Here is a 12,261-nt window from a genome sequence, read left to right as displayed (position 1 = left end):
AGTTTTCAAAACTCCCCAAGTGAGTCCAATGAGCAGCCAAGTTTGAGAGTCACTGTACTAAAATAATTATAATGAAAAACAGGTGTCCTTTGCCTTTCTTTCTAACTCCTTAGTTCAACTTCCTGTAGCAGTTGTTCTCAAAGTTTGGACCTAGGGTAAACAGCATTGGCATCACCAGTGAGGGAGGGAGGTCCAAGAGGGAGGGGATATAGGTATACATATAGCTGATTCACTTCATTGTACAGCACAAACTAACACAACATTGTAAAGCAATTTTACTCCAATAAAAAAAAAAAAACATATTCATGGGGTCCACCCCAACCTGTTGAATCAGAATTTCTGAGAATGGGGCCCAGGAAACTGTGATTCTTACGCATGTTAAAAGTAAGGATTTGAGAATCCTTACCCTATAGGCTACCATTTTCGATTATTTTTAGTAATTTCCTCTCTGTTTGCCTCCATGCCTGATTAATGTGTTCATAATCCTATTTCTTGATCTGACAACTTTCTACTTCATCTGTTGACTAGCTGTTATGGTAAATAAGGATTTATTTAGTTCTTTGTACCTTTTCTCCTGCCCTCATCCTTCCAGTAGAGTTATATCTCAGTTTTTTGCTAAATCAAGCAGTCTGTGTTTACATTATTAATACCATAAAAATATTGTTTTCTGCAAAGCTAAGTTTATACCTTTCTTACATACTTACTGTTTTTTCTGAGATCAGTAATTGCCTGGTTTGTTTTCGATGTATCTATTCTTAATTTTTTACACACTCCACTATATCTGTTACATACCTACTAATATAATTTTCAAATATCGAACTCTGAGATATTCCAAATGTTCAACCCATTTGGAAACCGATGCCCTTCACGTCTCCATCCTCCTGTTGTGATCTGGACTGGTTATTCTCTGAGGTCTGCTTTACAGCTGATATTTTAGAACGTGGCATCATCCTTGACTACTTTCTTTCACACTACATCCAGTCCGCAGACAAATCTACTGCCTCTACCTTCAAAATGTATCCAGAATCTGATCCCCTCTCTCAACCTCCTCTGCTACCATCCTGCCCAGGCCACCATCAGCTCTCACCCAAAGGACTGAAAGTATCTCCTTAATCCTTCCACCCAACCCCCCCCTTTGGCCAGCACTCCACACTGTAGCCTTTAACAACATAGCTCAGATCATGTCTCATGTATTTATAGTGAAGTGTAGATAAAGAAAGGAGCTATGTGCTGTTTGGAAAATGTTTGGTTTTTTCTCTCTGTGTGTGGGTGGGTGGGATGTGTGGGGTGGGCAATTATGGGTGTGAAAATTTCATATATCTTCTCACTGATTGCTTTGTAGTAGATCAAGTTATGGGAAATAAAAAAAAATTAAACATTTATACAGTGAATACTTACTATGCGCTGTGAGGATATAGAAGTAGAATATGTGATTCTATCCTGTGAAAATCTACAAATTTCTATAGGAGGTAAAACATGTACGTACATTACACTGAAAGGAAAAAACAAAGTTTGATTATATGTAGAAACTATTATTATAAGCACCTTAGAAATTCAGAGAAAGTGAGAGAATGCACCATTCTCTAATAAGAAACACTCTATAGAGAAGTCAGGATTTCAGTTAGGATTTATTATAGATATGGGTAATATTTTCTCCTGCAAAGACCGGATGGAGAATTTTTAGACTGAGGTAACAGTGACAGCAGAGTATGAAGCAAAGAAGTATAAAGCCAATTTAAAGAGAATATGAACTAGGACAATTTGATATATCAAAATTGTGTCAGGGAGTAGCAGAAAATAAGATGAAAGGGTAGATAGATATTAATTGATGTTGTACATCTAGTGGATTGGTTGCCTTTTTCTTATTGATTTAATTAACTCTTTGTATACTATGAGCAATAATAATAGCTCTCAGCTATCCCAAGAAAGTAGATTTTATCATTATCTCCATTTTATAGATGAATAAATTTGAGGCCCAAAGGGTGTTAAGTAACTTGCCCAAGGTCAAAAGACTAGAATGTGTTGTAGCTAGTATTTGAACCTATGGCAATCTCATTCCTGAGCCTGTGCTCTTAAACACCACCTATGCTGGCTTTATTTGTCTATTATATGTGTTGCAAATATTTTCTCCATTTTTCATTTAGCATCTTAACTTTGTGTATGGTGTCCTTCAATGTATAGACATTTAAATTTTTACGTAGTGAAATTTTTAGTATTTAAAAAAATTTTGCTCAGTTTTGTTTCATACTAAGGAAGGCTTAATATGAAGAATAATAAAAAAAATTCTACTCTATTTTATTCTGAATTTTTATGATTTTTATTTTTAACTTTATGATAATTAATCTTGAATCTTTTACTGTATGAGGTAGGGATCTAATTTCACTTTTCCCCCAAATGGCTAGCCAGTTGTCTCCAAAATATGTCTTTTCCTTAATGAGTTGACATCCCATCTTGATATAGTAGATGTTCAGAAATTTGCTAAATTACTAGACAGTCTACCAAGTAGTGTTTCATTCTGGTTAAAAAGAATTCTTTTAAAAATGCAGCCCTGGAAGGGTTACCAATTAGAAATACTGTAGTGTAAGTTAGTTAGATAATATTGGATTCTTAATACACAGCTAAGATAAATGTAGCCAAGAACAGTAATTTTGGCTATGGATGTCAAATCTTCATGAGGAAGAAAGAAAAAAAGTTAATTTTTAATTTAGGGTGTGGTGGGAGAAACTATTGCCTTCTTCAACCGCGTAGCACAGGAAGATCAGCTCAGTGCTTTGTGTCCACCTAGAGGGGTGGGATAGGGAGGGTGGGAGGGAGATACAAGAGGGAGGGGATATGGGGATATATGTATACGTACAGCTGACTCACTTTGTTACGCAGTAGAAACTAACACACCATTGTAAAGCAATTATACTCCTATAAAGATGTTTAAAAAAAAATCAATTCCATGACTTTATAAACAGACATATTTATAACAAAAACAAAACAAAACAAAAACTATTGCCTTCTTCACAATTTTGCCTTTCACAGGGAAAATTCTCACATTTTTTGATGACAGTAATTTAAGGACATCTGGCAACAATTGAAGTAATGAGGACTTAAAACATGACTTCTTTTAGTAAGCAAATATCTCCAGAGTTTTCTAATATCTCCCTGCTTTGGACCAATGGAAAAGCCATCAAACAGAACAACCATAAGGATAAATAATCTAGTGAAGACCCTTTCTCTGGAAATGTAAAATTAGGCTGGGCTTTGAGGGGAAATGCCCAAATTTTCATTTCTTTCAGGAAAACATCATGCATGTGTATTAGTGATCCTTCTCTATAGAGTATCAGGAAATTCACATGTAATATATTGAATAATTTCCCCCCATTTCACTATGTGCATGCTCTGAACAATTAATGTCCTTACTTGCCTTCACAATGGTTCAGTGTGACCTAACACAGATTCAACCATCTGTCTGTGTTTTCTTCCATTTGCAACATTTGTTCTTCCTGCTGATCTGACTGCTTCTTTTCTCTGCTTCGTGATTCATATGGAGCAAGCTGTACCTGGAATGTATTTGTTAGCCAAAAGCAAGTCCCTTGGACTACAGAAATATAAAATTCACCCCACCTAGTAATGTTCAAGAAAACCATTGAGTTTGTTTGTTTGTTTTTAAGTATATTGCCTGGAAAACATTCAAGGTCTTAATGACAGAAGCTTTTGAACCTGTTGGCAAAATCAAATATAAGTAAATCTAAAACCATGCTTGGAAGAAATAAACAGTTTTCCTTAGACATGGCTCTGAGGATCACTAGTGTCCTGTTTAAGTAGTTTCAACTTTTCCTTCTTGAGAAATGCATGTCAGGACATCCTACTGGAGTCACTCACCTTCTTGAAGTACATTCTTGGGTTGTTCCCTCAATGAGAATCTTTTAGTGGTAAATCCTCTCAGTTTGTTTTTTGTGTTTTTTTTGATAGTATGTTTCATTTTCATTTTCAGAAGATCATTCCAATTATATATTATTCCACTATCTTCTGGCTCCCATTATTATTATTAAGAAATTAGCTGCCAGTTTAACTGTCTCCCTTGTGGGTAGTCTATCTTTTCTTTCTAGTTGCTTTTAAGATCTTCTTCCTGTCTTTGTTCTGCAGCTTTATTCTGTGTGTAGGTACGGATTTCTTTTTATTTATACTGTTTGGCATTTGTTGGGCTTCCTGAATATGATTATGTCTTTCATCAATTTTAGAAAATTCTTAGGCATTCTTTCTTTCTTATTTATTTATTTATTTATTTGGCTACACCACATGGCTTGCAGGATCTTAGTTCCCTGACCAGGGACTGAACCTGGGCCCCTGGCAGTGGAAGCGCAGAGTCCTAACCACTGGACCGCCAGGGAATTCCCTTAGCCATTATTTCTTCATATATTGCCTTTCCTTATTTGAATTGCCTTTTCCAGGAATTCTAATTAGCCCTCTCACTCTATACTTTATGTCTCCAAAACTCACTTTAGTGTTTTACACCAATTTGTCTCTTCGAGCTGCAATCTGCATGTGTTTTCAGTTCTACAATTCATTCATTCTAATCAGCTGTATCTAATCTGCTTTTTAATCCTTTGGTTGAGTTTTTAAAAATTTATTACATTTTCATTTTTATGAGTTCAATGTGTTAGTTTTCAAATCTTCCTGATTATCCCCTATTACCTTTTTCTAAATACTCAGGTATTTCAATCTCTTGTTATATTCCTGAAAATATATTAAACGTGGTAATTTTGTGTTTTTATCTGATAATTTCAATATCTGAAGTCTGTTAAGGTCTGGTTCTCTAGTATATTATTTATTCTTGTTTCTGGTGGTTTGTTTCCTTTTGTGTTTATGATTTTTTAATTATTATTAAATAATACTTGGAACTCTATCTGTAGAAATTAAGGCTAACATAAGAGTATACTCTTCCAGGGAGGGTTTAGTTTCTTCTTCCAGCGGCCTAGAAACACAACATACCAAAGCCACTTAAATTTCAACACTCCATTAGGGTAGATTTAGGACGCAAGTGCTTGTGAAGATTGAATACGCGCTCCAAAATTTTGTGGAGAGACTTCTTTTAACTTCTGCCCAGAGCCAATTCTGAGACTGGTCATCTGTTTTATTATTAACAGGGTCAAGTTTCTTGTTTTTCTATTCAACTCTTTTCCTGAGATTATAGGTCTTAAAGGATTCCACCTTTATACAGTATGATTTCTGGTTTACTCAAGATTGTTCCCACATACTCTTCAGTATTGTTGTTCTAAGCTACCATGACTCGTATAGTTGACCAAGAATTTGGTGGCTTCAAAGTTCATATATCTTGCTGATTCAGTCCTATCTTCACTGGATTTCCATTACTGTGTTTTAGGCTCATTCAGTAATTTAAAATAAATTATCTTCAATTTTCTAGAAAATTTTAGATATTCTGTAGTAGGAAGATTTTAAGATCTTTAATTTACTAACATTTTTATTTCTCTTTCATTTTTGAAGGATAATTTCACTGGATATAGAATTCTAGGTTTTTGGGGGTTTTTTCTTTCAACATTTTAAATACTTTACTCTCTTCTTGCTTGCATAGTTTCTAATGAGAAACCTGCTGACATTCCTCTTCCTCTATAGGTAAAGTGTTTTTTTCCCCCTCTGTCTTCTTTCAGTATTTTCTCTTTGCCTTTGATTTCCTGAAATTTAAATATGATATGCCTAGGTGTAGATTTTTTTGTTTTTATTTTTGTATTTATACTGCTTGGTGTTCTCTGAGCTTCCTGGATCTGTGGTTTAGTGTCTATCATTAATCTAGGAAGAGTATTGGTTATTATTACTTCAAATATTTCTCCTGCTCTGTTTTTCTTCTCCTTCTGGTATTATAATTATAGTTATGTTAGACCTTTTGCTATTGTCCTACAGTTCTTGGATGTTCTGTTCTTTTTTTTTTTTTTTTTTTTAAGTAGAGGGAAGGATTATTTATTTATTTAGTTTTGGCTGTGTTGGGTCTTCGTTTCGTGCGAGGGCTTTCTCTGGTTGCGGCAAGCGGGGGCCACTCTTCGTCGCTGTGCACGGGCCTTTCACTGTCGCGGCCTCTCTTGTTGCGGGGCACAGGCTCCAGATGCGCAGGCTCAGTAATTGTGGCTCACAGGCCTAGTTGCTCCGTGGCATGTGGGATCTTCCCAGACCAGGGCTCGAACCCGTGTCCCTTGCATTGGCAGGCAGATTCTCAACCACTGTGCCACCAGGGAAGCCCTGTTATGTTTTTCATTCCTTTTTCTCTTTGCATTTCAGCTGGAAAGTTTCTATGGCCCTATCTTCAAGTTCACTGATTCTTTCCTCAGCTATGTTGAGTCCACTGAAGGCATTCTTCCTTCTGTTACTGTGATTTTTATTTCTAGCATTTCCTTTTGATTCTTTCTGAAAGTTCTCATCTTTCTGCTTATGTCACCCATTTGTTCTTGCATGTTGTCTACTTTTTCCTTTAGAGTCCTTAACATATATTTTAAATTCCCTGTCTTATAATTCCAACATCCGCAACATATCTGACTCCGGTCCTGATGCTTTATCTTTTCAGACTGTGTTTTTTATTGTCTTTTAGCATGCCTTGTAGTTTTATGTTAAAAGCAGACATGTTGTATCAGGTAATTGGAACTGAGGCAAATAGGCCTTTAGAGGATGGATGTTAATCTGTCTAGAAGGTGTGCTGTTCAATGCTTATTGTAGCTATAAGTGCCAAAGGCTTCAAATTTCTCTAGTGTTCTTATTTTCTGTTTGTTTTCCCTCTTGAGGAGATATCAGTCTGTGTTTTCCAGCTTTTGCAGCTGTAACGTATTGCTACACTAGAGCCTTGCTGATATGGTAGTAGAGAGTGTGGGAGGAAGAACATTTTATAATCTTTTAATTGAGTCTTTGTCTTTTAGTGGGCCTTTGCCTTGGGGCTGTGGCCTTCACAAAAGTTTCTATCCCATCTTCAGTTGAATAGTTTTTATCCCTTACTCCATATTCTCTGGCTGCAGTGTTCTCAACCTATTTCCTTGAAGCTTTGTCCCCTCTTAAGTGAGGTTTTTTGGTTTTTGTTTTTTCTTTTATGTGAGATAGGAATGCAAAATGGGACTGGAATGGGAAGGAGTTCCCTTTCCCTTCCTGGGATAAGTTTTCAAAATTGTACTCTGGCAACAACTTTTCCCCTGGAGAGTAGCTTTTTGTTATGGAGAAAACTCAGAGTGTGGTTTGCAATTGTTACTCCTCCCCTCTCCCTCTTAGAACCAAGAGAGAATTTTTCTGGGACCCTCACCATAAGCACTTGGTGGGGTTCCGAGAGAGAAAGCCCATGAAAGTGTAGGAGCCCTTCAAGACTATGGTCCCCAGGAGTTTCTCACGCTCACATTAGTCCACACTTAAGCTTTAGCAATTCATCAGAATTGCCATTTGGATCCAAGAAAAGTAATTGATTTTTCAGTTTGTCCAGATTTCTCTTGTAAGGATGGCAGTGACAAACTTCCAAGCTCTATATGTCAGAGCTGAATTATAAGTTTCACTACTGACTTTTAAATTTTCATTGTGGTTTGGGTTCTTTGTTTTCAGACAAAAGAAGCTAGCCTTCACTAACTTAAGTAAAAAGATATTTGTCAGAAGGATATTGAGAACCAAAGCAGCTCTGGGCATCAATTAACAAGAACAATAGGAAAAGTTTTGTTAGCAAAATTTTAGTTAGGACATCTCCACTGAGATGAATGTATTTCAACTATTTTCAGTACCTGTATTAGTCTAATCAAGATTCAAATTTCAGGAATTCTGGGAAGGAGGTGGTAGGAGTGGCAGCAGAATTTCCTTGAATCTTTATGTAAAAGTAGAGCAAACAACTAGATAGTGAAAACCATCTGGAGAGCATTTGTAACAGGATTAGATGAATAAGATGTCCCTCCAAGCCCCAAAACACTAGTATCCACAGGCCTGTGTGTTATCACTGTCTTGGTGGGAGAAACCTGGGAGAAGCACTAAGGCATCTGACAGACCTAAGAACAGAATAATACCCAGAAATTTCCATTTGGATAAAAAAAAATAGTTTTCATTTCTCTGCTGAAATCTTCCTTTAGTTAATCCATTATGACTAAATTTTAATAGCTGTTTTAAAATCCTTTTCTGCTAATTCCAACATTTAGGCCATTCAGGCTTGCTTTCTATTGATTGTTTTTCCTCTGGTCCATGGGTCATATTCTTCTCTTTCTTTGCATATTAATTATTTTTATTGTATACTGGACATTATAGGGACACTGGATTTTGTTATCTTCCTCTGAAGCATGTTGGTTGTTTTTTCAGCAGAAGTTAACCTGACTAGATACAAACTCAGAACTCTGTCTCCCTTGTGATGGACAGTAGCTGAAATGTACTAAATTCCTTCACTCTTTCAGCTGTTGTTTTCTACTGAGTTCTTTAAAGTTTCCCCTTATATGTGTATAGTTCTGTGATCAGCCAAAGATTTGGATGGAATTTTTATGCAGATTTTCAGAATTCCTAATTCTCAGGGTTCCCCATTCCAGGCTTTATGGCAGCTCCACACTCTGTCTTATGATTCCTCATGCCACTAAGACTGCAGCTTTCTACTTGAGTTCTAGCTACCCCATGCCTCACAGACTGGGGATTTCCCTCAAGCAAAAAGCCATAGGAACAGAGATATCACACAGTACATCCCTTATTTCAAGAGTCAACATCCTTTAGATTTTGCCTGCCTTTTTTGTTCTCCAGAGTCTTCAACTGGTTGGTTTAAAAAACATTTTTTTAATATATGTTGTCCAGATTTTAAATTTATCATCTGCAGGAGAGTTAGTCTGATACATGCTACTCTGTTATTACTGAAAGGAACTTATTCTAGTAATCTTTGATTTCCACTGAATGGATCTAAAAGCAATGAGTTCTAGTAGCAATGAGCATATCTGAGCCTAGGTTTTGATTGTAAATACCATTTTTTACATTTTTACCACTTCTGTGGTGTTTCTGCCAAAAATGCATAACCTGAATCTAATCATAAGAAAAAATCAGACATATAAATTGATGATAGCCTCTGAATTGGCCTGGCTTTATCAATCTACATTAATTCCAGGAGTGGGGTTGAGTGGAATAGTATGGACTGTGTGAACTCTGCAGATGTTCCCAACTCTGTCTTTTTGTTATGCTGTGGTTCTGACTGAATTATGACCATTAACATCTAATCACAGAAAATATGATGCTTCTCCCTCAAGGAGTAACTCAAAATAAAAACATACACTAAACCATAAAATATACAACTTACATACTGAAAATAAAATAATCTTCTTTCTAGAAAAAAAAAATTCATGCCAATAGAATACAGGAAGCAACTGGAGTAAGCTCCCACTGACCAAACATGAGATAATTTAAGCTTCAATGACGATAAGAATTACAATGGATCAAAGTCCATTAGATAAGTTTAAATATGTGATAATGAGTTATCATAATGACATTGGGAAAAAAAACAATTGGTTACCTTTTGTGGATAACAGAGAACCAGTTCATTATCTTGAAAACTAGGGAAAGAATAGAAAAGAATCATATATTTAACCTGCCTTTCCTATATGAACTGTACCATAGGGTAGCCAAGTAATGTAAAATTATTTCAGCTAATAAATGAAAATGAAATGATAAAACTAAAATATCAGCATTTTTGCAATCTTCAGTGAATTTATGGATCTAAGCATTGAGCATCAATAGCTGCTAACATCAAAAAAGTGGGAAAACCAGACATTATGTGTTTCCTGACAAATTTGATTAGGTCTCTGGATTCAACTGCTACTTTATAGGAAAGAGGAGCATTTTAACGGCACCATGAGTGTGTAATCAGCAAAATCCAGGCTTTGGAGTACTCTATAGGTCAAATGGTTCTAGGTTCTTCAAAAAATGTATTTTAGGGAAGAGAAATGGTGGAGAGAGAGTATGTAGGTTAAAAGATAATTAAAAGACATATCAGATTTTTTAAAAATGGGGCAAGACCTAACTACAATATCTAGAGATACTTTAAATGATTAAATCATAAAGAAACTTAAGAAGAGATTGCTATAAGAGTCAGTAGGTTGATTATTTTGTAGGAAGGGAATAGCCTTTGGGATGGGCAACATGAAGGGACTTCTGGAGTAATTGGAAAAGTTCTTTTTCGTAATGTGGATGGTGGTTTCAGGGGTGTTTGCTTTTAATAATTCACTTTTATACATTTTATACATTTATTTTGTGTGGTTTTCTGTACCTGTGCTTTATTTAATAATAAAAAGACTAACATTTAGAAAAATAACATTCTAGAAAAGAAGTTACCAACTGGCCTAGTATGAGGGACAAGGATATCTGTTGGTTAGGGGAATTACAGTCCCATCATACTATATTCATTGGATTAGAAGCTATTCCCCAAAAGGCAATAGAGTTGCTGTCAGGATGGGGCAATAGAAGCTAGGCAGCCTAAGCCCACTACCTTTCTATAAAATTACAGTACAGTTACCTCAAAAATGATTCCTTATGCATATTGCTTATTAGCATTTGAACAGGGAAATCAAGATAGATTAGAGCCAAGATAACTCCTGACTCTTGGTCCCCCAAATGGTGTAAGCCAGTCATCCCCTCTGACAATTGGTTTTTCTTATAACTCCTTGACTTTTTCTTCTTTTTATATTTGCTTGAAAGAATTTGGAATCAGAATGAGAAGCACTGATCATCTTTGATAATATCAAAATCACATGTCAGTATTTAACAGAACAAACCAAGTTTAGACATCAGCTACATTGACTAAGTAAGGTGGTTGGGTATGCAATAATTTGGTCCATATTGTACTCCCTACCTCTGCTGATCATTCATTGCTATTACTGTCTAACAGTAACTATCTGAATAACTATGGATGGCATCCTTGAGAGCCTGCCTTAGTGTCTCTGATTGTATACAATCATTCATAAAATATTTATGGGCTATATAAGTGGCCAATAGCACATGAGAAGATGCTTGACATCATTAACTGTTAGATAAATGCAAATTAAAACCACAATTAGATACCATTTCACACATACTAGGATGGCTAACATAAAAAAGACAGACAATAACAAGTGTTAGTGAGGATGTGAAGTAATTGAAACCCTCATTAATTGTTGGTGAAACTGTAAAATGGTTCAGCCACTTTGCAAAAACATTTTGGCAGTTCCTCAGAATGTTAAACATAGAATTACCATGTGACCCAGAAATTCCACTCTTTGACATATACCCAAAAGAATGGAGAACACATGTCCACACTAAACCTTATACGTAACTGTTCATAGCAGCGTTTTCATAATAGCCCCAAAAGTGGAAAGAACCCAAGTGTGTATCACCTGATAAATGGATAAACAAAATGTGATATATTCATACAATAGAATAATATTCAGCCATAGTAAAAGAAACCAGACAAGAAAAGACCACACATTGGGACTTCCCTGGTGGTCCAGTGGTAAAGAATCCACTTTCCAATGCAGGGGATGTGGGTTCGATCCCTGATCAGGGAACTAAGATCCCACATGCCGCAGGGCAACCAAGCCCACGTGCCACAACTATTGAGCTAGTGCTCCTCAACTAGAGAGCCTGCGTGCTGCAAACTACAGAGGCCACACACTCTGGAACCCATGTGCCACAACTAGAGAGAAGCCCATGCACCACAACTAGAGAGAAACCCGAGCAGACCGCTCGCCATAACAAAAAAGATCCTGCATGCCTCAACAAAGACCCCATGTGCCGGGACTTCCCTGGTAGCGCAGTGGTTAAGAATCCGCCTGCCAATGCAGGGGACACGGGTTCGACCCCTGGTCTGGGAAGATCCCACATGCCGCAGAGCAACTAAGCCTGTGCGTCACAACTACTGAGCCTACACTCTAGAGTATGCGAGCTACAGCTACTGAAGCCCACGTGCCACAACTACTGAAGACTGCGCGCCTAGAGCCCATGCTCTGCAACAGGAGAAGCCACCGCAATGAGAAGCCTGCGCGCCACAATGAAGAGTAGCCCCCACTCACTGCAACTAGAGAAAGCCCACACTCAGCAACTAAATAACTAACTAACTAACTAACTAACTAAATAAATAAAACAAACAAAAAGACCCCGTGTGCTGCAACTAAGACCTGACATGGCCAAAAAAAACCAAAAGGTGGGGACTTGAAGATAGCAGTGAAGGTTTGGAAACAGTTATAAGGAGTGGAATGTAAACTTGTCAAGGACGGGAAAAAGGATTGCCAAGGCATGTTGAAGTTTCAGCTA

Source organism: Balaenoptera musculus, chromosome 10 (assembly GCF_009873245.2).
Source record: "Balaenoptera musculus isolate JJ_BM4_2016_0621 chromosome 10, mBalMus1.pri.v3, whole genome shotgun sequence".
Lineage (NCBI taxonomy): Eukaryota > Metazoa > Chordata > Mammalia > Artiodactyla > Balaenopteridae > Balaenoptera > Balaenoptera musculus.
Note: the sequence above shows the minus strand (reverse complement) of the source record.